Below are 25,758 nucleotides of genomic sequence, written 5' to 3' on the forward strand. Positions count from 1 at the left end.
CTGACCTTGGTGAGGGTGTTCAAAGGTACTATGTTGATTAGTACAAGGTAGCAGATTACCAGCTGACACTGTCTTGAAGTCTCATTTTCAGAAAAATCTTCTAAAAACATGAGTGACTGGTAGGTTAGTTTTGGGTTTTTTGTTTTAATCAACCTGAGAGGAAGTCTTAGTGGTGGGCTTCATAACTCTTCAGATGTACAGTGAATGATCAACTCTCCCTTCTCATGTATTGGGTGGGGGGTGATCAAGCTAAAGAAGTGCTGAAATACGGAGAGTGAGGAATTTTCGAGGTGTAAATCACTTGCCTCTTTGCAATCACCCGGGGAGCTTTAAAGCAGATTCCAGGGCTTGGGCACCACTGCAGAGATTCTGCTTCAGTTGCCATGAGGTGGATCCAGGTACAAGAACTGCCAGGAGTTTCTCATGTGCAGCCAGGGCTAAGGACCAATAGCCCCATCCAGCACCTCATTTTACAGATAAGGAAGCTGAGCCACAGAGTAGGGAAATAAAGACCATCTCAAATCATTTCTAATTATTATAATTGGAAATCAGCAAGGAACCCATGAAAATAGTAATTTCATTCTATAATAAGCTAAATAATCACCTCTCTGATATAGTCTGGGCTTCCTAGGTGGTGCAGTGGTAGAGAATCCACCTGCCAGTGCAGGAGACGCAGAGGACACAGGTTCAATTCCTGGGTCAGGAAAATCCCCTGGAGGAGGAAATGGTTGCCTACTTCAGGATTCTTGCTGGAAAAATCCCATGAGTAGGGGAACCTGACAGGCTACAGTTCATGGGGTAACAAAGAGTCAGACACGAGTGAGCATGCACCCACAATATAGTTCTGTTGTTAACTCTTTTTGGAAACAGAGCTGTCTGCCAGCCCTGGGAAATATATTGTGCCACCTGCTGGCCCTGGGAACTTGGGTAAACCTCTGTAAGCCTCAGTGTCTTCCTCTGTAAGGACATTCATAGTTCCTGCCTCACAGAGATTTGGTGAAAATAAGATAAAGCATGTAAACCGTCTGTCACAATGTCTGACACCTATCAACTGTGTTTATTTTGAGAGTTTGATTTTATAATTTTAATTGTATTAACACATAATATAGAGCTTATTTGTATGCCATGGTTTATGTGGTGCAGAGCCACACTCTAACCACTGTACCAGGGTCTCCCTCTGTTCTTATCAACTCTGTGTTGTAATGGGGACCTCATTAATATCTAGAGCTTGCTCCTTCCACATGTTTAAATGTGACTTTTTTAATCTGGTAGCTTGCAAGTATTTTTAATACAACTGGTGAGGGTTGGTTGGTTGGAAGTTTCTTTTTCCTTAGTTTTTTATAATCTTCCTGCATATACTCATATCTCAGGATAAGCAGGGGTGGGATGTGGGAGGAGTTATTCCTTTACATGTGCTGCTCAAGAGCTCAAACCTTATAGCTGGCTCTGTAAACTCAGTGGCCGTCACCAAGGAGAGTCCCTGACCCCCTGATGGAAATGAGACTCACTCTTTACCATGTTACCCAGTTCCAACCTGGCTGCGAAGTCCTTCACTGCATTGTGGAACTATGAGAGGCAAACTCAGGGCCTTAAAAATGTCTGTGAGAGGTGTCCTTCAGGAGTGATAGAGGGAAGGGATTCCACCAAGGCAGAAAATGCAGTAAAGACAAGAATCTACTGAATACAGGAGAATGTAGTCCCTTCCGTTTGTCCACAGGGTGATAAAAATTTCACGCCACTAGGCTAGTGAGTGACTGTGTCTGGATCAGAGCACATCTTTAGTTTCCTCACCATACACATGGCAAATATGAGCCACGAGTCAAACAAACATAAGTGATAACATTTTATTCGAAGCTAAAATGGGGAGAAATCCTCCCTCATTATTCGAAAGCTGTTCCTCTCTGGCTCTCTCTCCTGACGCACTCTAAATTGATCCTTTCCCTCACCAGCTAATTTACAACCACGAGATAACAAGCTTCATTATTATTAAAACAATACATTTCAGGTTGTTGTTCAGTCGCCAAGTCGTATCCGACTCTCTGCGAGCCCATGAACTTCAGCTGTCCGGTCATCCCTGTCCTTCACTATCTCCCTGAGTTTGCTCAAGCTCAAGTCCATTGAGTCAGTGATGCCATCCAACCATCTCATCCTCTGTCACCCCCTTTTCTTGCCCTCAGTCTCTGTAGCTATCAAACTTCTCTGAGAAGAATATGTACCTGGGGATGCTTATTTTAAGTAAAATTTAAAAATGAAAAGATGGCCTCAGTAATCCCAAGAAACAGCTCTAAGGAGTGTTTCTTGGGATTAATAAACTTTATCTTTTAAGGCAGTTTTCCGTTTACACCAAAACCAAACAGAAAGTCTGAGTTCCCTCACACTTCCATTGTGTACGTATGCCATGCCTTCTTTCATTGTGCATGTATACCACAGCTTCTTAAGCCACTTATCGCTGATGGGCACTTGGATTGTTTTTATATCTTGGCTGTTGTCAACAGTGCTTCTGTGAGCATTGGGGTGCATGTATCTTTTATTTTTTCCAAATATGTACCCCCAGGAGTGGGATTGCTGGATCATATGGTAGCTCTATTTTTAGTTTTTTAAGGCGCCTCTATGCTGTCTCCCTAGTATATGTACCAATTTACATTTCCACCAACAGTGTAAGATGGCACCCTTTTCTCCACACTCTCCCCAGCATTTATTGTTTGTACATTTTTTGATGGTGATCATTCTGACTGGTATTAGGTGATACCTCACTGTAGTTTCAAATTGCATTTGCATTTCTCTAATAATTAGTGATGTTGAGCATCTTTTTTCTGTGCCTGGTGGCCATCTGTGTATGTTCTTTGGGAAAATGTCTGTTTAGGTCTTCTGCCCACTTTTTTTTATTGTATCGTTGTTATTTATTTATATATATATGTATTGAGTTGTGTGAACTGTTTGTATACTTATTTGCAAATATTTTTTCCCATTTCCAAGGTCATCTTTTTGTTGTCGATTTCCTTTGCTGTGCAAAAGCTTTTAAGTTTGGTAAGATTCCATTTAAAAATTGTTTTGCTTTTACTTATATTTTGCTTTGGAAGACTGATCTAGGGAAATATTGCTATGATTTATGTCAGAGAGTGTTTCACGTATGTTCTCATCTAGGAGTTTCATGCTGTCATGTCTTATATTTAGGTTTTTAAACCATTCAGAGTTTATTTTTATATATGGTGTGGGGGAGTGTTCTAATTTCACTGTTTTACATGTAGCTGTACAGCTTTCCCTCAGAGAAGGCAATGGCACCCCACTCCAGTACTCTTTCCTGGAAAATCCCATGGACGGAGGAGCCTGGTGGGCTGCAGTCCATGGGGTTGCTGAGAGTCGGACATGACTCAGTGACTTCACTTTCACTTTTCACTTTCATGCATTGGAGAAGGAAATGGCAACCCACTCCAGTGTTCTTGCCTGGAGAATCCCAGAGACGGCAGAGCCTGGTGGGCTGCCGTCTATGGGGTTGCACAGAGTCGGACGTGACTAAAGCGACTTAGCAGCAGCAGCACCAGTACAGCTTTCCCTACACCACTTGTTGAAGACACTTTTCTCCATTGTATATTCTTGCCTCCTTTGTCATAGATTAATTGATGATAGGCATGTGGGTTTATTTCTGAATTCTTTATTCTGTTCCATTAATCTGTGTATTTGTTTTTGTGCCAGTACCATGCTATTTTGATTACTATAGCTTTGTAGTATAATCTGAAGTCTGGAAAGATGATACCCCCAGCTTTGTTCATTTTTGTCAAGATTGCTTTGGCAATCAACACATGAGTGTATCAAAAACAAGATGCTTAGTGGAAAAGAATAATATGATTAGTAATAAAATACCATTTACAAAAGTTGAAAATAATACACATCAAACAGTGATCCCCAGTGTAATATAAAACATATTAGAATAAAAATACACTCATTATTGTGTGTCTGTAGAGTGGGTGAGGAAAATGATGGTGGGAAATGGGGACAAGGGGATTCCACACAAGAAGGCAGTGGAATGTGAGGGGAAAGAACCCAGGCTGTGACATCAGGCTGCCTGGATTGGAGCCTCAGCTCCACCACTTACTAGCTGTGGGTCTTGATGTCTCTTAAGCTTCTTCAGAAGTAAAATGTAAATCATACTATCTATCTTACAGCATCACAGTGAGGTTTAAAAGATAAAATCTAAGTAAGGTACTTAGCTCAATGCTTAATATATCTGGTTAGTATCAAATAAATGTTAGCAATAAATACAATAAAACTTCAGCCTCATTGTGAAGATTGATTGTGGGACCAATGTTTATTAAGGGTAAGAAATTAGGACTGGGGGGTGAGAAAGGAGATAGAAGAATTGAGGCAGGAGCAGGCTGAGTATGGTGACAATTAAGTTTTTCCTCCTCCTAATAGGAATCTCACAACTAGCATCAGTCTTCTCCTTTGCCGTTATATCCTGCCCTGATTTCCTCTTCCACTTCCCCAGTGCCATAGAAGGTCACACTTTTTGCCAATGGTTGCTGGGACATAGTGAAGTTAGGTGGAAAAGAAGCCTGTGAAATAGAGAAGAGGAGAGCTGTCCCTTGTGGTAATGACAGAGTGGGAAGGATGGGAGTTATTGCTGTGTACACACCATCCCAACACTCAGTGGCTCAATACAATCATTTATTATTCCTTACGAGTCAGTGGGTTACCTGGGTTTGGAGCATCTGGGTTAGATTTGTCTGGGGGTATTCTGCGCCATGTGTCCCTCTTGTTCTTCCTGAAACTAATAGGCCAGCATGTCCTTCACGAGGTGATGACAGACACACAGAAAAATCGATGCAGGATACAGGATGCTTGGGGCTGGTGCACTGGGATACCCAGAGGGATGATACGGGAAGGGAGGTGCAAGGGGGGTTCAGGATGGGGAACACGTGTATACCCGTGGTGGATTCATGTTGATATATGGCAAAACCATTACAATATTGTAAAGTAATTAGCCTCCAATTAACATATATAAATTTAAAGTTAATTTTTAAAAACTCAAAAAAAAAAAAAGAAAAATCAAGCTCAACAGCTCAGGATGTTTGAGCCTCTGCTGTGTCACACTGCTAACATTCCATTGGTCAGAGCAAGTTGTATGGACTCTGACAAGTAGTCCTGAGTGACAGGAGAGAGGGAACACAGCCTAGCTGAAGAAGCAGGAAAACTGAATGCCAAACAATGCAAAAAGTGGGCCTGAGCAAGTCTCTCTCACAGAGAGAAATACCCACACACAGTAGGGCAGAAGCCCAGTGACTAGTGTGGTATTAACTTTAATATAGTAACTAAAGTAACCAAAGGTAGGTCAGTCTTACTCTGGGCTCTGAGGGTGGGAGGTGCAGAGGGTTGGAGATCTATCCTTAAAGTAGACAACTGAGTAGAAAGTGCTATTTGGGGGTATTATTTTAAGAAATGAAGAGGTAAAAAACCGTCTCTTGAATCCAGAACAAATGCAGACATATTAACCAAGTTCTGAGATGAAATTAGAAGTTTTTAATAAAACTTTAAGTAACAGTACCTTGCCCTGAACCTTTGGTAGACTGTCATGGACTGATGTTAATATTCATACTAATATCAATACCTACAGTCTGGCATATATAAACTTTAAATGCAAAACTGTCAGTTGATGAAATGGACGAGTATCCTCAAGTCTCTTTTAAGAAAAAAAAAATGAATCATTTGTCCTAGGGTAGGGGAAACCTGCTTAAGCAGCCTGAAATGTGCATTCATATTACAATATAATGCAACAATTTTACCTTCAAAGAAGCATTCATTCATTCAAAAAAGGCATTTTTGTTTTAAATACTAAATATAGACTCTAAAGACTTTTCACTATTGTGTGTAAAATATCCCTTTCTCTGTTGCTAAAATTAAATTTAAATATACCTTTATACTCTAAAAATGTCCCAAGGGCCAATTACCTAGAATGGTGCCTTGCAAGCAAGGAAAAAAAGAAAACAATGAACTCTATAGATGAAAATCAATAAAATAATAATCATGGATATATAAAGGGGATTGTCATCTATTTCTGTTTTAGCCAAGCTGGACCTCAGACTGTGTCTCTTTCAGTTCTGTACCCTCAGTGCCTGGCAGAGTGGCTGGCATCAGCAGGTACTCAATATTTATTTCAGCTTAGCTAGCTGGGAACTTCCTGCACCCCATCAAAACAAACCCTTGAAATGAAAAAAGAGTGATCAGATATTACACATATTAGACATACACGAGGTCACCTGTCTTTACTGCCTGGTGCTTTTCTCATGTTGAGGGTCTTCTTTCCAGTTTTAGAACACTCCCTGAGTCTCATGTAAGAGTTGGGTTCTTCAAATAACTCTAAATATTTGAAACACAGAGTGCCAAGTTTCCTTAATCCTAAAATCTTTTTAAGGATTAGAGCAGACTTGTGTTGTCTTGAATAATTGAAGAGGTGCAAGTACAAAATTGTCATTTGAAACATCTCAGCTCACGTAATTCCATGACTGTTTCTCTCTGTAATATACTTGACTGACAGATGATTTCCTGAGCCAATTTTTAAGTCGAACTGAGGACAAATAGACATCTGAGGGAATTGCCTTTCACAGTCTTTTGTTAAGCAAGAGAAGATAGAGTGGGCTGAATGCTGAAAGAACTCTCATTTCCTGAAAACTGACTTTAAAATGCCTGAAGCGTTAATCAAGTCTCTAGATTCTGCCTGTAAGAAAGCATGGTGGAGTGGGGAGAGGTGATGCCACAAGGGATACAGGGACCACTCAGTGAGCTTTCCCTGGGGGAGGACATTACTAACAAGTGCAGAGTACTCTAAGTCAGCCCCACCCCCACCCCAGACTCTTCTTTGTAGTTCTTACCATTCCTTTGCTGTTCCATTTCTCCACTGTGTGAGGGTATATGTCTGTGGAGGCCTCCACTGACCTTTGAATGATGATCATTTTAACGAGCCTCATAACTTAGCAGTGACCTGCCTCACAAACTCTGTCCTGAGGAATAACTCATGAAAAGATTGTGGAATCCTTTGCAGCTACAAAACGCTGCAAAGACTTTAATGAGGAGCAATTCCACAGAGATTATAAATTTTGTAGCCAAGAAACTAATAAGCAGTTTTTATCAGCAGTTTTTATTCCCTGGTCTCCTGGGTCTACCATGAGGACAGTGCCATGCCAGTCCCTGGGATGCCTGGACCAACACTGTTCAACAGAAATATCATATGAGACACAAATATACTTATGCATTTACCTGTCGCCACACTTTTAAATGGGCTTCCCTTGTGGCTCAGCTGGTAAACAATCCATCTGCAATGCAGGAGACCTGGATTTGATCCCTGGGTTGGGAAGATCCCCTGGAGAAGGACAAGGCTACCCACTCCAGTATTCTGGCCTGGAGAATTCCATGGACTGTATAGTCCATGAGGTTGCAAAGAGTCGGACACGACTGAGCAACTTTCACTTCACTTCACACTTTTAAAAGTTGTTTTTTGTGTTTTTTAAAAAGGTGAAATTAATTTTAAGAATATATTTATTTAATCCAGGATATCCAAACTTTAAGTTCAATATGTGAACAATATTGAAAAAATATGAATTAATATTTTTACATTTTTTCATACGAAGTCTTAAAAATTTTGTGTGTATTTTATTCTTGCAGCTCATCTCTGTTCAAGCAGCCGTATTTCAAGTGCTCAGTGGCCACACACGGCAGTGAGGCCTGAATAGGACAGCACAGGCCAAGGCAGCAATAGCCTGCCTAATACAAGTTATCCGACTTTCATTATAATGTCCATGAGTATACAAAAATGCTCTTAACTTTCCACAAATATTGATGAATCTGACCTGCTGGATTTCCTAGCAGGAACCCAGCTTCAGGGAAGGGAAGAAAAGAAGCATCAGTGTTTTCTAATATACTGCATGAAGAAGGACTTAGGTCATCTCATTTGCCCACAACAGATCTGTGGGGAGGGAAAATGGTCCTTATTTTTCAGAAGAAAAAGTCAAGATCAGGAAGGCCAATGGCTCACCACATCACACAGCTAGTGCTAACAAAGCAAGGAGGAGAGGAACTCAGTCTTGGCACTTTCTACTCTTATCACAGTCCCTGCTTAGACTTCGCTGGGTAGCTGCTGCTGCTGCTGCTGCTGCTGCTAAGTCGCTTCAGTCGTGTCCGACTCTGTGCAACCCCAGAGATGGCAGCCCACCAGGCTCCCCTGTCCCTGGGATTCTCCAGGCAAGAACATAGGAGTGGGTTGCCATTTCCTTCTCCAATGCAGGAAAGTGAAAAGTGAAAGTGAAGTCACTCAGTCGTGTCCGACTCATCGCGACTCCATGGACTGCAGCCTACCAGGCTTCTCCGTCCATGGGATTTCCAGGCAAGAGTACTGGAATGGGGTGCCATGTGGTTCTCAAACTGGTGAGCACGCAAATTGCCCAGAGGTCTTATTCAAGCACTGGTTGCTAGGTCTTACCCCCAAAGTTTTTGATTCAGCAGGTCAGGGTGAGGCCTTAGAATTTACGTTTTTGACAAGTTCCCAGGAGATGCTGATGTTGCTGGCCCAGAGACCACAATTTGAAAAACTCTGCTATACCATCTGGATGTAATATCTTTAGTAGGCATCTGTCTTAAGCTAAGAATGATGCTTCCCTATGCTGCCAGAAACTGAACTTTGTTCTATAAAATTTGCATTTTTGTTCTGTTAGCTAAATTTAGCTACCCTGTAATGTCGACTGGGAAAGATCCACTCATTCAGTTCAGTTCAGTCACTCAGTCGTGTCCGACTGTTTGCGACCCAATGAACCACAGCACACCAGGCCTCCCTGTCCATCACCAACTCCCGGAGTCCACCCAAATCCATGTCCATTGAATTGGTGGTGCCATACAACCATCTCATCCTCTGTCATCCCCTTCTCCTCCTGCCCTCAATCTTTCCCAGCATCAGGGTCTTTTCAAATGAGTCAGCTCTTCGCATCAGGTGGCCAAAGTATTGGAGTTTCAGCTTCAAAATCAGTCCTACCAATGAACACCCAGGACTGATCTCCTTTAGGTTGGACTGGTTGGATCTCCTTGCAGTCCAAGGGACTCTCAAGAGTTGTCTCCAACACCACAGTTCAAAAGCATCAATTCTTCTGCGCTCAGCTTTCTTTATAGTCCAACTCTCACATCCATACATGACCACTGCAAAAACCATAGCCTTGACTAGATGGACATTTGTTGATAAAGTAATGTCTCTGCTTTTGAATATGCTGTCTAGGTTGGTCATAACTTTCCTTCCAAGGAGTAAGCGTCTTTTAATTTCATGACTGCAATCACCATCTGCAGTGATTTTGGAGCCCAGAAAAATAGTCAGCCACTGTTTCCACTGTTTCCCCATCTATTTGCCATGAAGTTATGGGACTGGATGCCATGATCTTAGTTTTCTGAATGTTGAGCTTTAAGCCAACTTTTTCACTCCCCTCTTTCACTTTCATCAAGAGGCTCTTTAGTTCTTCTTCACTTTCTGCCATAAGGGTGGTGTCATCTGCATATCTGAGGTTGTTGATATTTCTTCTGGAATCTTGATTCCAGCTTGTGCTTCCTCCAGTCCAGCGTTTCTTATGATGTACACTGCATATAAGCTAAATAAGCAGGGTGACAATATACAGCTTTGACATACTCCTTTTCCTATTTGGAACCAGTCTGTTGTCCCATGTCCAGTCCTAACTGTTACTTCCTGACCTGCATACAGATTTCTCAAGAAGCAGATCAAGTGGTCTGGTATTCCCATCTCTCTCAGAATTTTCTACATTTTATTGTGATCCACACAGTCAAATTCTTTGGCATAGTCAATAAAGCAGAAATAGATGTTTTTCTGGAACTCTTGCTTTTTCCATGATCCAGCAGATGTTGGCAATTTGATCTCTGGTTCCTCTGCCTTTTCTAAAACCAGCTTGAACATCAGGAAGTTCACAGTTCATGTATTGCTGAAGCCCAGCTTGGAGAATTTTGAACGTTCATTTACTAGCATGTGAGATGAGTACAATTGTGCGGTAGTTTGAGCATTCTTTGTCATTGCCTTTCTTTGGGATTGGAATGAAAACTGACCTTTTCCAGTCCTGTGGCCACTGCTGAGTTTTCCAAATTTGCTGGCATATTGAGTGCAGCACTTTCACAGCATCATCTTTTAGGATTTAAAATAGCTCAACTGGAATTCCATCACCTCCACTAGCTTTTTCATAGTGATGCTTCCTAAGGCCCACTTGACTCATCCACTCATTATGACCCTTTTTATTAATTTGTAGTTAACCATGAAATTTTAACCAATAAAATTAAGTATTTTATTGCAAGCAGGGACACATTCACCTCTTCACACCATTCCTTCAGGGATGAGGAAATGATCCATGAAGATGTCTTGCATCATGTACACATCAGGTAGTCTTTTCTAAAGCACTTACTTCTAAGTCATCCCTACTGTTGAAAAATTCATACAGTATCTTTTATTTAAGATGGAGCCCCATCATTAGATATTTTCCTGGTGGCATTTTTTAAAAGCAAGTGATAGTCACTGTGCACTCAGCACAGCTTTGAGAAATCCTATTCAGGTCAGATATTTAACTTTTTGTATTTTAACCACCACTGCTGTGCTTAAGAAGCAAGAAATTATTTATCTTTCAACTACAGCAAGTTCCACCATCTCTTGATTTATTAAGTGTCTTGGGGGCACTTTCAATCTTTCTAGCCACTGACCTCTAGACCTTTTCAGGCTTGCAAGGGAGAGCCCTTTTCTTTCCTCTTATTTATTTTTAATGACTCTTAAGCCCTCTTTTCTAACACAACTCCCAAACCCTGTCAGTATCTGAAGGAAAACAGCAGATTACCTCATTCATATGATGGAGCCCATCATTTTCAGAAGATGACAGCCAACCCAGATGTACTGATTGGATAGGAAGAGGTCAAACTGATATCGGCACTGAGAATGGAAGACTTATTTTCCTTAAATGCTTCATCAGAAAAATGGGTAGTATCTATGTGTACAAAACCAAAGTGAAGGACAGACTGTGTTTTTTTTCCTCAGTCACGTAATGTCAGTATAGGTCGAAGTGAGGTGGTGTGGGGCAATTAGGTGGGAAAGACAACTGTGTCTCTCAATATCTCTATACCTTTCATAAGATGATTTCTTTTTGCTTATGTTTAAGATAGTTCATCCTTACACCACTTAGAGCTTTTAAGAAGGAAAGGGCAGGGTTTTGGTGTATCTGGATAATTGAAAAAGGATAAAATTATAATACCCCAGTATCAGCAAGACATGTTTTGAATACAAACACAGGATACCAATTCAGTGATGTAACTTCAAAGCTTTCCTCTCCCATGAACCTTAGGACTTCCTGGCTCTGCTGTGTGCTTCGGTGCTAGTTCTGAAGAACTGGTAAAAGGAAGGTTTGGGGGAAGCTGGAGTAGGAAGAGGGCAAACCAAAAATAAAAAATGGACTTCAGGAGTTCTTTCTCTTTATAGTATAATTCACAAATGCAGGATTCCTTCATTTGATTTGATCCAGAAGCAAGTATAACTGCCTTAGAGTCAACATCCTACCAGAGTTTTCATTTAATGGCTTCTTAACTTAAGTCTGGATTTCATCCTTCAAGCGCGAAAAGCCCATGCCCTGATTGAAAAGGCGTGGAAGACCGCACTGTAGTCCTTCTGATGGAGGTGCAGCAAGCTCTATGAGAAAACAGCAATTTGTCTCTAGAACATCACAAGGAAAAAGATTATAAGATTTTGCCAGACACTACCAAAAGATTTTCTAAGCTAGCTGCATTTCCTTGCTATGGGTCCGTGCTTCTCAACTCTCATGTGACTGTGAATCACCTGGGATCTGGTTAGAGTGCAGATTCTGATTCAGAGTAAGCTTCAGGCGATGCCAGTACAGCACAGTTTGAGCAGCAGGGACCTGGAGGATTCTGTATCATACCTGACATGAGAAGGTTAATATCCAGACTCTGAGAGCAGATATGTTCACTGAAGCCAGAAAGGAAGAGAGGGAGATACAGGTAGCAAGGAGGAAAAGTAAGGACCCAACTAAAAGTGACGCGAGGAAAGCCAGGTAGAGCTTGGCATCCAGAGAACAACATGACAAATAGGAGGTGGCACCTCAAGCCAGCAGTGGCAGTTAAGGATGTCGTGACCCTAACGAGGGTGATTGATATAGTGCAGAATCTCGAAACTATCAGATGTCTGTGTGGCAAGCAGCTGAGTAGCAGATTTCTATAACTGAGACACAGACTCATACTGAGGACAAGACAGGGTTCCATTGACCAAAAGTAGGGCTTCAGAAACATGGCTGAGCCCCCAAATATCAAAGCTCCAACCCTAAAAAAGCTAGTATTTAATACATGTGGTCTGTGTGCTGAGCACTGTTACAGAGGGCTGTGTAATTACTATCTCACATAGTTCTCACAAATATCTATATCAGGCATTGCTGCTCCATCTTGGACAAGCATCTGAGGTTCAGAGAGATTGATTTCTAGTCTAAGGTCCCTTACTATTAAGTGCCAAAGCAAATGACTCACATTCTATGCACTTTCCATGACTCTATGCAGGCCTAGCACTGCACTAATGGCTAGCTGAGGGCTCCTGAAATCTGCCCCCAGATCCACAGAAGGTGGGCTTTCAATGCAGCAAGTGGCCTGAACTAAAGGTGGTGGGGTGAGGGAAGGGTAAGGTGCCCGGCATTGCAGGACGCAGAAAAACCTGCTGTTTTACGAAGACTTCAGTTCTTGTGATGATGCCAGAAATGTTCTTGTCGGTGTTAATTCTTCTGCAGTTATGCCGTATCATGTAGGAAGTGCCTGCATCTTAAGCTCTGGGCTTGCCAACAGAAATTCAGGGCAAAAAAATTGTTAAAAGAGTACAGAAGAGACATCATAATGATCACAACTTCCCAAGCAGAGCCAGACCTTGTCCTTTTTTCTTTATGTTGGCCTCTGAAGTGGCCATCCCTGAACATCTCATTGAAAGAAACCTAATGGCTCCATTGTAGCGAATCCGGAGCCTGGCAGGTTCACTTGGGTGTGTTGATGAGTGCTCTTCGGTTCAAATGAAGAGAAATTGACTGGACCACCTTTGAGGAGAAAGAGTCAAAGTAGCTATGATGGGGATATGCAGATTAGCCCACTGAACCCCATCATATCCCATGCCTGGTTTGCTGCATGCCACAGACTGAAGCAAGAGAGCTCACATTGCTCAGATCCTTAGAATTTATGAGGTTGGGTTGGAAGTTGAAAGTAGTAGCAGTTATCTCCTTGACCAGTCCTCAGCTTCACAAGTATAAAGAATCTTACCGGTATGCCTCCTGATAAAACCAGTGCAGTCCAAAGCCAGTGGCTGTGGGAGCAGCTTCTTGCTTCCCCAGCTTTCTTGCTTACCAACTTTCTGGAAGGGTGTTAACTCTCGCAGTGGGCCACTTCTGTTGGGGTCATTTGGGGGTTTTCCTGAAAGTTTGACTTAAAGCCTGATCCTCTCCCTACCAACAACCTGGTAAGTACCCAATTCCTGCATTAAATCCCTTTCCACTTAAACTAGTTAGAATGGATTCTCTTATCTACCTCTGAACCTTGACTAATCCAGAAGGAATTTACAAAAAGGATACTTAGGGATGTCACCTACAAATGGAAGAGTAAAGAAGTCAAGAGTCAGGAGTAAAGAAGTACATACGCAGTACTCTGTGTATGTGTGTATCTCTGTCTTTCTCACGCATTTCATTCTTCCTCATCAGTAAACCTGCTTTCTTTACTAATCAGCCCTTTATACAGGGTGGTTCAAGTTCTTCTGTCTCACATCCTTGTTCAGAAATGAATGACAGTCCTTTAATCCTAATCCCAAATTCCCAAGGGAAAATAACTGATTTGCGTGGGTTAGGCTAGACGTCTCCCCCTGGTTCACTTGGCTATTATTTCAACTACAAAGTTTTTTTGGTAGTTTAATAATCCGCATTTACCTGTGAAGAAAGTGGGTCTTCCCTAGTTTACAAGACTTGCCCCAAATCACACAGCTGCTAAGCAGAAGATTCCAGATTTATACCTATGTCTCCTGATGTCAAATTTGATGCTCATCCCACTGTACTATCACTGTTTCTTTAGTATTTATATCTGTGGGGCACTCTACAATTTACACTGTGTTTTTATATCCTCTATCTCATTTGATCCTTCCAGCAATCTTCATTTTATTGTCCTTGTTTTACAGGCAAAAAAAAATTCATGCTCACAGAAGCTAGGTGACTTGTTCAAGGTCATACATTTCATAAGAGCTGGTGCCAAGGTTCACACCTTCATCTTCTAGTTCTTAGAGGAAATAATGTTGGGGTATGGGTGAGGGAAGCTAAAATGTAAATGGAGCTAAATTTCATAGGCTATCAGATGTAAAACTTCAAAGACACTTCGTATAATGGGTTCCTTAAAAGCATCTGGGAGATGACACTTAGCTTGTTGTTTTGGTTTTTGATGAAGTGGATGGGGAAAATTCTGTTGAACTCTTAAAATTTTGATAGGTCTAAATGAATGACCATTTTAAGGGAAAGGATTCCAGCCTAGTTACAAGAAGGAGGAAAGGTTATGACACCAGTAGTTTACTAGGGAGCTGATAAAACACATCTGAAATCAGGTTAGATTATTTTCTTAGAAGTTTACAGTTCCACATAGGCTGCAGTATGCTGTTGAACTTGGTATTTGACCAAAAAGACCTTGCTGTGGTTTCTTGCTGTACTCCAAAGAGATGCCAAGATGACCTTCTAATTTTAATAGACCTTGGGAATTATTTATGTTGGGGAGGGACAGCATTAGCATAAAGGACTCTTTCTTGTCATCACTTTCAGAAATAGTTATGCTTTCCTTTCAACCTAAGTTTTGCAAAGAAAGACATTTCCCAAGAGAAATTACAAAGGCGTTCTCTGCCCCATCTTTAACAGTTACCAAGCTGCTGTCACATACAAAGTGCAGTGCAGGGCATGTAAAAGACCAAACACTTCTCAGTTTTGTAAGCTGCTCCATCATTCCTCCCATGGTGACCTTGTGGCAGCAGGGCAGAGGCCCGTGACTCAATTATTGTAATTCTGTCTCAGCAGAGCTTTCAGCAGGTGTTTCCGCTCCCCACCATTTATGTGCAGTGCGGATGTGTGATGACTGGCACAGTAGTGGGAGTCCAGCCTCCAATCTCTTGGGCAGAAATCCTGCACTTTTGGAAAAGTTCTGGCAGCTCTTTCATGGTTGACATCAGGCTCTGTCTACCCCCCTTGCACTTCTTGCACTACCTGGAAACCCTTTTAAAACTCCAGCACGTTCTTCCATATTTTATAGTCAACTCCAGTAATTCTCTAAACCCTGGTCTATGGCTTGCTTCAATATCTTTTCTATTATCCCATCATTGTGTAACAAAATTCTTTGTTCTTGAGTTGGCACAGAAATCCATGGTGACCATCTGGAATGACTTTAAAATAATTTGTGTGAATCGTGAAGCTGAGACTTGCTGCTATCTTGGTTTTCTAGAAAACAAAAGAAACTTAGGAGAGGTGGGAGACGATGTAAACAGTGAGAAGCGGAGTGATCTACAGCTAATTTGTATTTTCTTGTGAGTCTGAATATCATGGGAACGAGACTTCGGAGAGGCCAATGTGAGGAGTACCCCCTTTGTCAGCTTGGAAAGTCCAGCCATGATGGGTGTGAACCGATAATGACAGGATGTTTCACTTGGATCATTTCTAATCGTTGTTGATTTTCTCCACCTTGCTCATTTTGTGATGATCCTAATTTTAAAACCAAAATGCTAAATGGATTAAATTTCATCTGGAAAACTACAATTGGCTCTCCCTTTAGCATTCTGTTTTGTTGTCAAGTCCATGAAAGATCTGGAAAAAATGGAATGAAGCCTTTCTCTCCTTCTCCATCTATGAGACAGCCCCAGAAAAGAACTGCTGGGGTTCCTTGGCCTGCAGTTTGAAAACGACTGCGATACTTCTAGCTTTGTGTGTGATCCCCTGATTCTGAGCCGCTAAGGTGAGTCACAAAGTGTGACATAGAGGATGAGAAAGAGAGCAGACAGACAGTTTTTCACTCTACTCCCCAACGTCCTGCTCCCACTGTTTTTCTGATGCCCCTTTCTTCTCAGTATTTTTGCCGTTATCACTCTGTCAATCTTCGGCAAAGTTCAAACTGTGGGTTTGGGAAACCATACCAGATGGCCCAGAAAAGTCATACTCAGAACACATAAAGTGACCGTTTGGGGAAGGGAAACTCATTTCAAGTGTTTGCAACCAGTATCTCTGATTGACACCAAATCCAAGGTAGCTTAATCTTGGTTTGGATACCAAGTTCATACAGTTTATTTCCATTATTATTTGCATTCAACAGAGCTTATAATTATGGGAAGCATTGTAATTGCTTATCTTTATCTTAAGATACTTGGATTTTCTTTTTAGAAAGTTAAAAGCAAAAATCACTGAATGTCTCCAACTTTTTTTTTTAACTTTTTATTTTTACTTTATTTTACTTTATAATACTGTATTGGTTTTGCCATACATTGACATGAATCCACCACGGGTGTACATGCGATCCCAAACATGAACCCCCCACCCACCTCCCTCCCCACAACATCCCTCTGGGTCATCCCCGTGCACCAGCCCCAAGCATGCTGTATCCTGCATCGGACATAGACTGGTGATTCGATTCTTACATGATAGTATACATGTTTCAATGCCATTCTCCCAAATCATCCCACCCTCTCCCTCTCCCTCTGAGTCCAAAAGTCCACTATACACATCTGTGTCTTTTTTGCTGTCTTGCATACAGGGTCATCATTGCCATCTTTCTAAATTCCATATATATGTGTTAGTATACTGTATTGGTGTTTTTCTTTCTGGCTTACTTCACTCTGTATAATCGGCTTTTGAATGATGAAATTATAATCCAAACCAGTTTAAAAATGGGTCAAAGTCCTGATGAAATGGGATAAACTGGGACTTTCTGAAGATGCTATTTGTCGAGATAACGGTCATGTCCATTCTCTGCAGTCTTCTCACTTAGTGCCCTCAGTATCGAAGCTGTTAGAACTAGAGCTGCTGGGGAGTGGATGGGGCTGAGAGAAGTCATTTGGCCCTGCAGTCAGGGAATGGGCTCTGGAAGAAGTGGGGATGCTGGAGCATTTGTAAACCCAGAGATGCTTCCACCCTGGAGAGGGACTGGAGAGAGCGGCTGAAAATTCTGGTAACACTCAAAGGGACAGGATTAACAGAGTTACCCTATCTCTGATATTTTGAGTCCTGGGAAAGCTGGTCTTACTCTCTCCAGTTGGTATTTATGTAGCCTCTGGGCAAAGTTTGCTTTTAGGCTTCTCTGAAATGAGTTTTAGGTACCCTGTGTGTATTTTTAATCTTTTTATAAGATGCCCTCAGCTTACTTTGTTACACTACCTTGTCTAAACACCTTTCATGAGCCTCTCAAAGTACAAACTCTAATTAAACCAACTTGCAACTTCCACAGGTGGCAGGGAGTGATTTTGTTGAAAAAAATCATGAAAGTTAAATGAATGGACCAAAATATATCACCAGATCCACAGATTGGCTTGAGAATAAAAACCCAGAGTTCAGTGGCTTCTGACTATGGCTTTCTAACATCACACCTCCAAATTTGAGTTCTTTTTCTCCACTTGCAAAATAATTTTTATTTATACTGTCTTTATGTGACATGACTTCTAAGGAAATTGTAGAACAAAGCAGAAAAAGAAGACATGAGATTTCATCTTTACCTAAAAGTAAGCACTCCCAGATTGCTTTCTACCTCTTATCTCCATTACGTGGCATCTTCTGTTCTCTAATACCTAAAGCTCTGAGACAATGACTGTCTGAGGAAAGAAAAAGAAGCTTCTGATATCTTTCACATCAACCTCCAAGGAGAAGGCTCATGAAAGACTGAAGCAGACATTCAAACACTCTTGTGATTCTTCTACTAGAAAACAAAACCAGGAACAATGCTTCTTCCTTCCTGTTGCTGGGAACATCTCAGATCTTTAGTTTTGATCTTCATGCTTCAGGTCATCTATCATCTTTAAGGACCAGGACCCGGACAGTTGGCAGCGGGAGTCTGAGACTTTGCTGAGAACCCTCTTCTTGGCACAGTGAGAAAAAGTTGACACCAAAGGACAGCGTCTCACTAGCCTTTTGTGAATTGACTTCAAACACACTCCTGTGTCTGGGGAGTGAAAACCTCTGAGTGCTGCCATTTTTATTAGTGACATCAGCAGAGCTGGGCTTCAGCCTGCTCCTTTGCCCAACACATCTCATACGTGTGACTAAATAATATGAGATGACAGTGCAGGGAGCCAAGGTCGCTTAGTGTCCCTTTGTCATCCATAGATGCGCCCCTTCCCAGCAGCAGAATCCCTGCTAATTAGCCAACTGGCTGCATTATTTCTATGACTGACAGTTTTCAGACAATGAGAAGTAGGTCCAGTGAGCAAAGTTCATGTCACAGAGAGATTGGTTTGGCTTTTATTTCCAGGAACAGCAGTACTTCCAGCATCCCCCTTTAAGAAGATGGGTTAGTTGCCAATTTCCAGCAAACTGGAACCGCCCTCTCTCCAGTTGCCTGTTACATTGCACTCCAGCTGCACTGCAGTCCTTCATACAAATATTTATCGAAACATCCAGTTACCTCCATACCTGCATGCACAGTCTCTGGATTACATGAATGAAATAAAAAGACATGATCAGACAGAACTCCCTGAACACCAGCCTGCAAGGTCTGTCAGCTATTAAACATAGATGCTATTCAGTAGTTAATCCAGGAACCAAATTGCCCTCAGGCATTTGGGAAACAAACAGAGTTGTTAATATCATTTCAAATATCCCAGAGTTTCTCATTAAATACTTTATTTTTTCCATCCAACCAGTGAATACGAAAGGGGACAATCTGCCTTCTGGCTTTCAGTTATTTACAAAACCTGAGTTGAAGGGCATCCAACTCTTCAAGTTTTGGAAGAAAGGCTTTTGAGCAACTTTTCTTACTGTCATAATGAGGTAACAAGAAGAATGGGCTTTAAAGGCAAAAAGACATGTTTTAACAAAATATTAACATTCATTTCTCTTTTGCCTTTCTAAGAGCAAGACAGTCTTCCCTAATATAGTCTAAAGCTCAGATGCTCCAGATTAGGATTGCTAAAGAAGGTATGCAAACATACCTTGAACCATAGGAAATTTTTGGCAGCCTTTTTGACCTAAAATATGGCAATTTCCTATAGTCTGCTCCAATAGGAAGAAATGGACACCCTTGATATCCAAAATAAATTTTGCACTAACATGGTAGCCTGAAAGCAGTACAATCTCAACAGAGAAAGGATTTTCTAAATTTATTTATTTGACTCATCAAAGCCTAAGTAGTAGGGTTTCCTCCTTTGAGGCCCATCTAGGCAGCTGGAGTCATTCTGGTATAAGATATTCTGAAACCCCAACAAACTGTAAGAGTTATGAAGCAAGGATGAGCCAACAAGAAGGGCTGCATAGTTTCTTTAGGAAACTTAAAGGAAAGAAATCTATCATTCTCTAAAGTGCTATGAATGGGATAAATTAGATGACTCCAAACAGAAGACAGGAATTAAAAAATAAGCAACTTAAAATTCTGAGAATCTTTAGAGGCTGAAGATCACTTTGAGCAGGGGTCCAGGAAGCCAAAGAAGTGAAACTGCAAACAGAAGCCAGTTCTATGAAATACTGCTGCATTACACACCTACTTGTGATCTCAATGTAGAGGAGATAAAAATTAGAGAAGTAGGCCAGTAACACTTCCATGTATGCATGAAAGCCTTGCTGGGAGAATAGCCAAGTGCTGGGCTTCATAATACTTGCTTATTGAACTTCAAAACATTCTCAGGAGCCTGGAAGAGCACAGACCACAGTGGCACAAGTAAAATCTAGCCACATGAGAATGGCAAACATCCAGCACATATCCTCCCATTCTTGCTTTCCACACTCATTACAGACATCATTAATCAGCCCTGCCCCTCATCCACCTGAGCCAGAAGGAAGTCTCAGAATTCTCCTCAGCATCAGTTCCAGACAGCCACTACCAAATAATCTGAAACAAAACCAGAAGTGAATTTTCTGGTATTTTTGTTGCCCCTGTGAGTTCCTTTTCTGTTATCTTTGTTAACACTGCTGTCTTCCCAGGATGATCTCTCGCCCTCATGACTTGCATCTTCTGACTCACCTGGCCCTGACCTTCTTCCACTAGAATGTAAGTTTCTTAAGTGCAAGGATATTCCTTCTGTTAATCGATAAACTCTCAAGTCCCTAGAACAATGCTTGGCACAGGGTTGGAGGTCTGCAATTACTGATTTAATCAATCAATCTTTGCTTGAAGCTCACACATAACCTCCGTAATGAACTATTCTCAGCCCTTCCACCTGAGATATTTGAAAATTTTTTCAAATTAGTGTTTTCATCCTCTTTGGATAAATTCTGAGAAGTGGAATTGCTGGATCATATGGTAGATCTATTTTTAACTTTTTAGAAACCTCCATTATGTTTTCCAGAGTGGTTGCAACAATTTACATTTCCACCAACACTGTAAAAGGGTTCCCTTTCCTCCATATCCTTGCTAACACTGGCTATTTCTGCTCTTTTTGATTACAGCCATTCTTGACAGGAGTGAGGTAATAGCTCATTGTGGTTTTGATTTGCTTTTTCATGATGATTACTGATTATATCTTCATATGCTTGTTGACCATCTGTATGTCTTCTTTGGAAAAATGTCTGTTCAGGTCCTCTGACGATTTTTTTAAATTAATATATTTTAATTGGAGGGTAATTACTCTGATGACTTTAAAATCAAATTTTTGAGGTTTCACTGTTGAGTTGTGTGAGTTCTTTATACATAAAGTAGTAGTAATGGTAGTGCTCAGTCATGTCTGACTCTTTGCGACTCCACAGACTGCAACCAGGCTTCTCCATCTATGGCATTTTCCAGACAAGGACACTGGAGTGGGTTGCTATTTCCTACTCCAGGAGATCTTCTCTAGTTGAACCCATGTCTCCTCCTTTGGCAGGTAGATCTTTATCACTGAGCCACCAGGAAAGCCCTCTTTATACGTATAGATATAATATTAGCCCCATATTAGGTATATAATTTAAAGATATTTTCTCCCACTCATTAGGCTGCCTTTTCATTTTGTTGATGGTTTCTTTTACGTACAAAAGCTTTTTAGTTTGATGTAGTCCCAGTTACTTGTTTCTACTTTCATTGCCAAAAAAAAAAAATCACCAAGACCAATGTCAAGGAACTTACTGCCTGTGTTTTCTTCAAGGAGTTTTATAGTTTTACTTTCTACATCCAAATATTTAATCCATTTAAAATTAATTATTGTATGTGGTGTAAGATATTGATCCAATTTCATTCTTTAGCATGTGGCTCTCTAGTTTTCCTAACACCATTTATTGAAGAGTATGTCCTTTCCCCATTGCATACTCTTGACTCCTTTGTCATAAATCATATATGAGTGGATTTTTTCTGGACTCTCTATTTTGTTCCATTGATCTATATATCTATTTTATGCAAATATCATACTGCTTTGATTACTATAGCTTTGTAACATAGCTTGTAATCAGGGAGCATGATGCCTCAATAACTTTGTTCTTCTTTCTCAAAATTGCTTTGTCTGTTTGTGTTCTTTTGAGGCTCCACACAAATTTCAGATTGTTTGTTCTGTTTCTTTGAAAATTTTCATAGGGATTGCATTGAATCTATAGATTGCTTTGTGTAGTATGGACATTTCAACAATATTAATTCTTCTAATCCATGAGCACATAATATCTTTCCATTTATTTGTGTAGTGTTTCTCTTATTAATGTCTTACAGTTTTCACTGTGTAATACTTTCACTTCTGTGGTTAAATGTATTCCTAGGTATTTTATTCTTTTTGATGCAATTGTAAATTAGATTATTTTCTCAATTTCTCTTTCTAATAGTTCATTACTAGTGTATACAAACAGATTTTTGCCTATTAATTTTATGTCTTGCAACTGTACAGAATGTATTTATTTGTTCTAATAGGGGTTTGGATGGAGTATTTAGGGTTTTCTATTAATATATATCATCTTATCTCATATGCAAACAGTGACAGTTTTGCTTCTTCCTTTCCAATTTGGATGTCTTGCATTTCTTTTTCTTGTCTAATTGCTATGGCTAGGACTTCAAATACTTTGTTGAATAAAAGTGGCAAGAGTGGGCATCCTTGTCTTATTCCTTAACTTAGAGGGAAAGCTTTTGCCTTTTCAGCATTGAGTATGATGTTAGCTATGTGCTTGTCATATATGACTTTTAATATGCTGAGTTACATTCCCTCTATACCCACTTTGTTGAGAGTTTTTAATCATAAATAGATGTTGAATTCTGTCAAATGCTTTTCTGCATCTCTGGAGATGGTCATAGAATTTTTATCCATTATTTTGTTAATGTATCACATTGATTGATTTGTGGGTGTTGAGCCATCCTTGCAACTCTAGAATAAATCCCACTTGATCATGATGTGTGATCCTTTTAATGTAATGTTAAATTTGGCTTGCTAATATTTTGTTGAGAATTTTCACACCTGTGTTTATCCCAGATATTTGCTTAATTTTCTTTTCTTATGGCACCCTTGTCTGGTTGTGGTATCAGGGTAACACTGACCTTGTAAAAGAAGTTTGAAAGTGCTTCTTCCTTTTCTATTTTTTTGGAATTGATTAGAATTAGTATTAATTCTTCTTTGATTCTTTGGTAGAATTCATTAGTGAGGCTATGTGCCATGGACTTAATGTTTGTTAGGAAGTTCCTTAATTTTATTTTTGATTTTTATTAGTTTCTATTTTATCTTTTTTTCTAATATCCTAAAATGACAACTTCCCTGCTAGCCAATCAATTAAAGCTAAAAATAACTACTTATACTCATGGTACTTCCATGCCTATTATTATTATTATTATTATCTCATCCCAGAGAGTTAGAGTGGATTTTTTTTTTACCTCCATTTGACATATGAGGAAAATGAGGCGTGAAAAAAGAACCTGGCTTGCCAAAAATCAATCAATTATTAATAACACACTGGCTATTAGAACCCAATTCTTTTGACCCTAAGTCCTGTACTCCCTCTGCTCAAACTTAATGCCCTTTGTGTGAGCTGTCTCACAGCTTTGCAGTTCCAGGGCATGCAGACAGGGCAGCTCAGACAGCACTCAGACTGTTTCCTTGCCCCGGTCCCACAAGGACACTGAAACCCATACAGTGGTATGAATTCCTGTTCTGATGCCACCTCAGCTCACCTTTCAAGGAAGAGGGCAGGCTGTGCTAAACTGCACTGTGCCCTGCAAAGTGAACAGAAACATCATGCAGAGATAAAATAGAAAGCAAAAATCTCGTTTTCTTGCTGCCTTAAGGTAGAGAAGAAAGCATCCTTGAGGCTCCTCCATCCAAGAGTGGGTTCACGTCCAGAATATAAATGACAGCCTCCTTCCTGAGACGGTTCCTCCTCTCAAGGCAGACACATCATAGGTTCAGTGGGTAAGACATATGACTCAGGTTTCCATCCTGCAATCAGATATATTTTTAACTCAAGTTTTGTGCAGTTTGACTAACACTAACTATATTGGGTAATTACCTTATTCAGAATGCTGTTAACAGCACTGTCGACAAGAATGTCAGCTTGCTATGAAAGATGTGCTTGCTGACAGCAACACAAAGCAAAGCTGAGGCAGGTATTTCTTTCAGCCTATTTATAAAATTTTATGAGTAAGTCATTTTCTCCCTTATGGGCTTTCCCTTCTAGTTTGCATGGGATCATAGCTACTTGAATGTAAATGCAGCCGCCCAGTCTCCCTGTCACCCACACCAGCTGTCTCTGAGCCAGAAAGGGCCTCTTCGGGGATGGGAGTGGGGGGCTCTCTCCCAACGAAAGACTGACAGGGCAATGAGGGGCTGCTGGCTTGGCTTCACCCATCATCCCAGCAAGTTAGCCACAGATAGGCGGGGTGCCAGTGGAGGAGAGCCAGGATGGGCTCTGCCCTGAGATGGAGGGTGGACATTCCAAGCTGGGTTATGGTCAGCCCTAATTCTCATATTCATGGTAGGGAAGTCACGGCCCCATCAGCATTGTCCACAAGGGTGTGATGATTAGTATGAGGCCATCAGGATTCTCCAGAGCAGAACAAAAGTGCTCTCTAGTTAATTAAGTTGGAGAAATACCATGCATGCTTTATGCCCCTCTCAAAGAATCACAGAGCACAGCATCATCGAGAAGACTCTGAAAAGTGTCCCCTTTATTATAGGTTGTATTGTGTGTCTTGCCCCACAACCGTATTCACATGTTGAAGTCCTCACCCCCAGTACCCCAGAGTGTGAACTGATCCAGAAATAGGGCCCCTGTAGATATAACTGTTGAGATGAGGTCACACTGGAGTAGGGTGGGCCTCTAATGCAGTCCTTGTAAAATAGGACATTGGGATACAGACCCCCACACAGGGAGAACACCTTGTAACCACGGAGGCAGAGAGCAGAATGATGCTTCTACCAGCCAAGGAAGGCTGAAGATGGCCAGCAAACCCCTGGAAGCCAGCGAGAGGCCTAGAGCAGATCTCCCCTCACAGCCTTGGAAGGAGCCAACCCTGCGGACACCTTTCTTTGGACCGCTAGCCTCCAGAACTGTGAGACAAGACATTTCTGTTGTTTTAAGGAAGTGATACTTTGTGAAGGGAGCCCTAGCAAACTGATACAGAAGGCAAGCAAACTTCCCCGCAGTCCCATGGCTATTAGTAGTTAACGGTAGAGCCAGGAAGAGAAGGCAGCCTCATTGCCTCCAGACCAGGGCTGCATCCACACGTAACTCTAAGCATGCTCAATGTCACGCCTCAGCTTCAGATCCCTTTTGGAATGTGGCAAAGAACTAGAAATGGAAAGAACGAACGGTGACAGAAAGAAAGGAAGAAAGCAATGCTGCTTCTTTCATCTTCTTACAGAACTCTCATTCATAAAAAATAAAATAATATTGGTAGTAGAAGCTGAACTTATTGAATTTGCTATGTGCAAGCCATGGTTCTAAGCACTTTACATCATTACCCAACCCCAACTTTGAGTTAGATCCTGCTATTGGCCCTATTGTACAAATAAAGGAATTAATGCAAAAGATTGTTAGGTAACTTGTTCAGTGTCACTCAGCTAATAAGCAATGGAGTCAGAATTTGGTCCCAGTCAGTCAGTCTCCAGAGCCCAGTTCCAGCCACTTTGCTGTTCACTTCTGTACCTTTATTCAGATAATGTAGAAAGAGTCTTTGCACTCTGAGGTCAAATAAAACCTTTTGCTTTTCCAGGGCTTAAACCTCAGTAAAGCCTCTAAGCAAATGCCCATCAGTAGGCCCCAATGTTTTTCCAGAATGTGGGCTTTATTGACAAAGAGTGCTTTGATTACTTATATTCTGGACATTGAGATATGTTTTGTTTTATTCAAAAACTTTTGTACATTCAGTTCTTTCTGATCATGCTCTTTAATGGAGTTTTGCTCTGAGGATCTCTGTTTGCAGTACAAGGAGCATGCTGGATGAAAGACCTCATTCAGGAGGCAAAATATGTGAGTCTTAGCATCTTTATGCATTAGTGCAAAACTGTACTGTAAAATTTCCACTTGCCCTGCCTCTTTGATGCAAATGCTGAGATGTCAGCACTGGTGTTACAGTTACAGTACATCACTGGGCTTTTCTGGGGCAGGTTCAATTTCA

This window comes from Budorcas taxicolor, chromosome 4 (genome assembly GCF_023091745.1).
Source record: "Budorcas taxicolor isolate Tak-1 chromosome 4, Takin1.1, whole genome shotgun sequence".
NCBI classification, from domain to species: Eukaryota; Metazoa; Chordata; class Mammalia; order Artiodactyla; family Bovidae; genus Budorcas; species Budorcas taxicolor.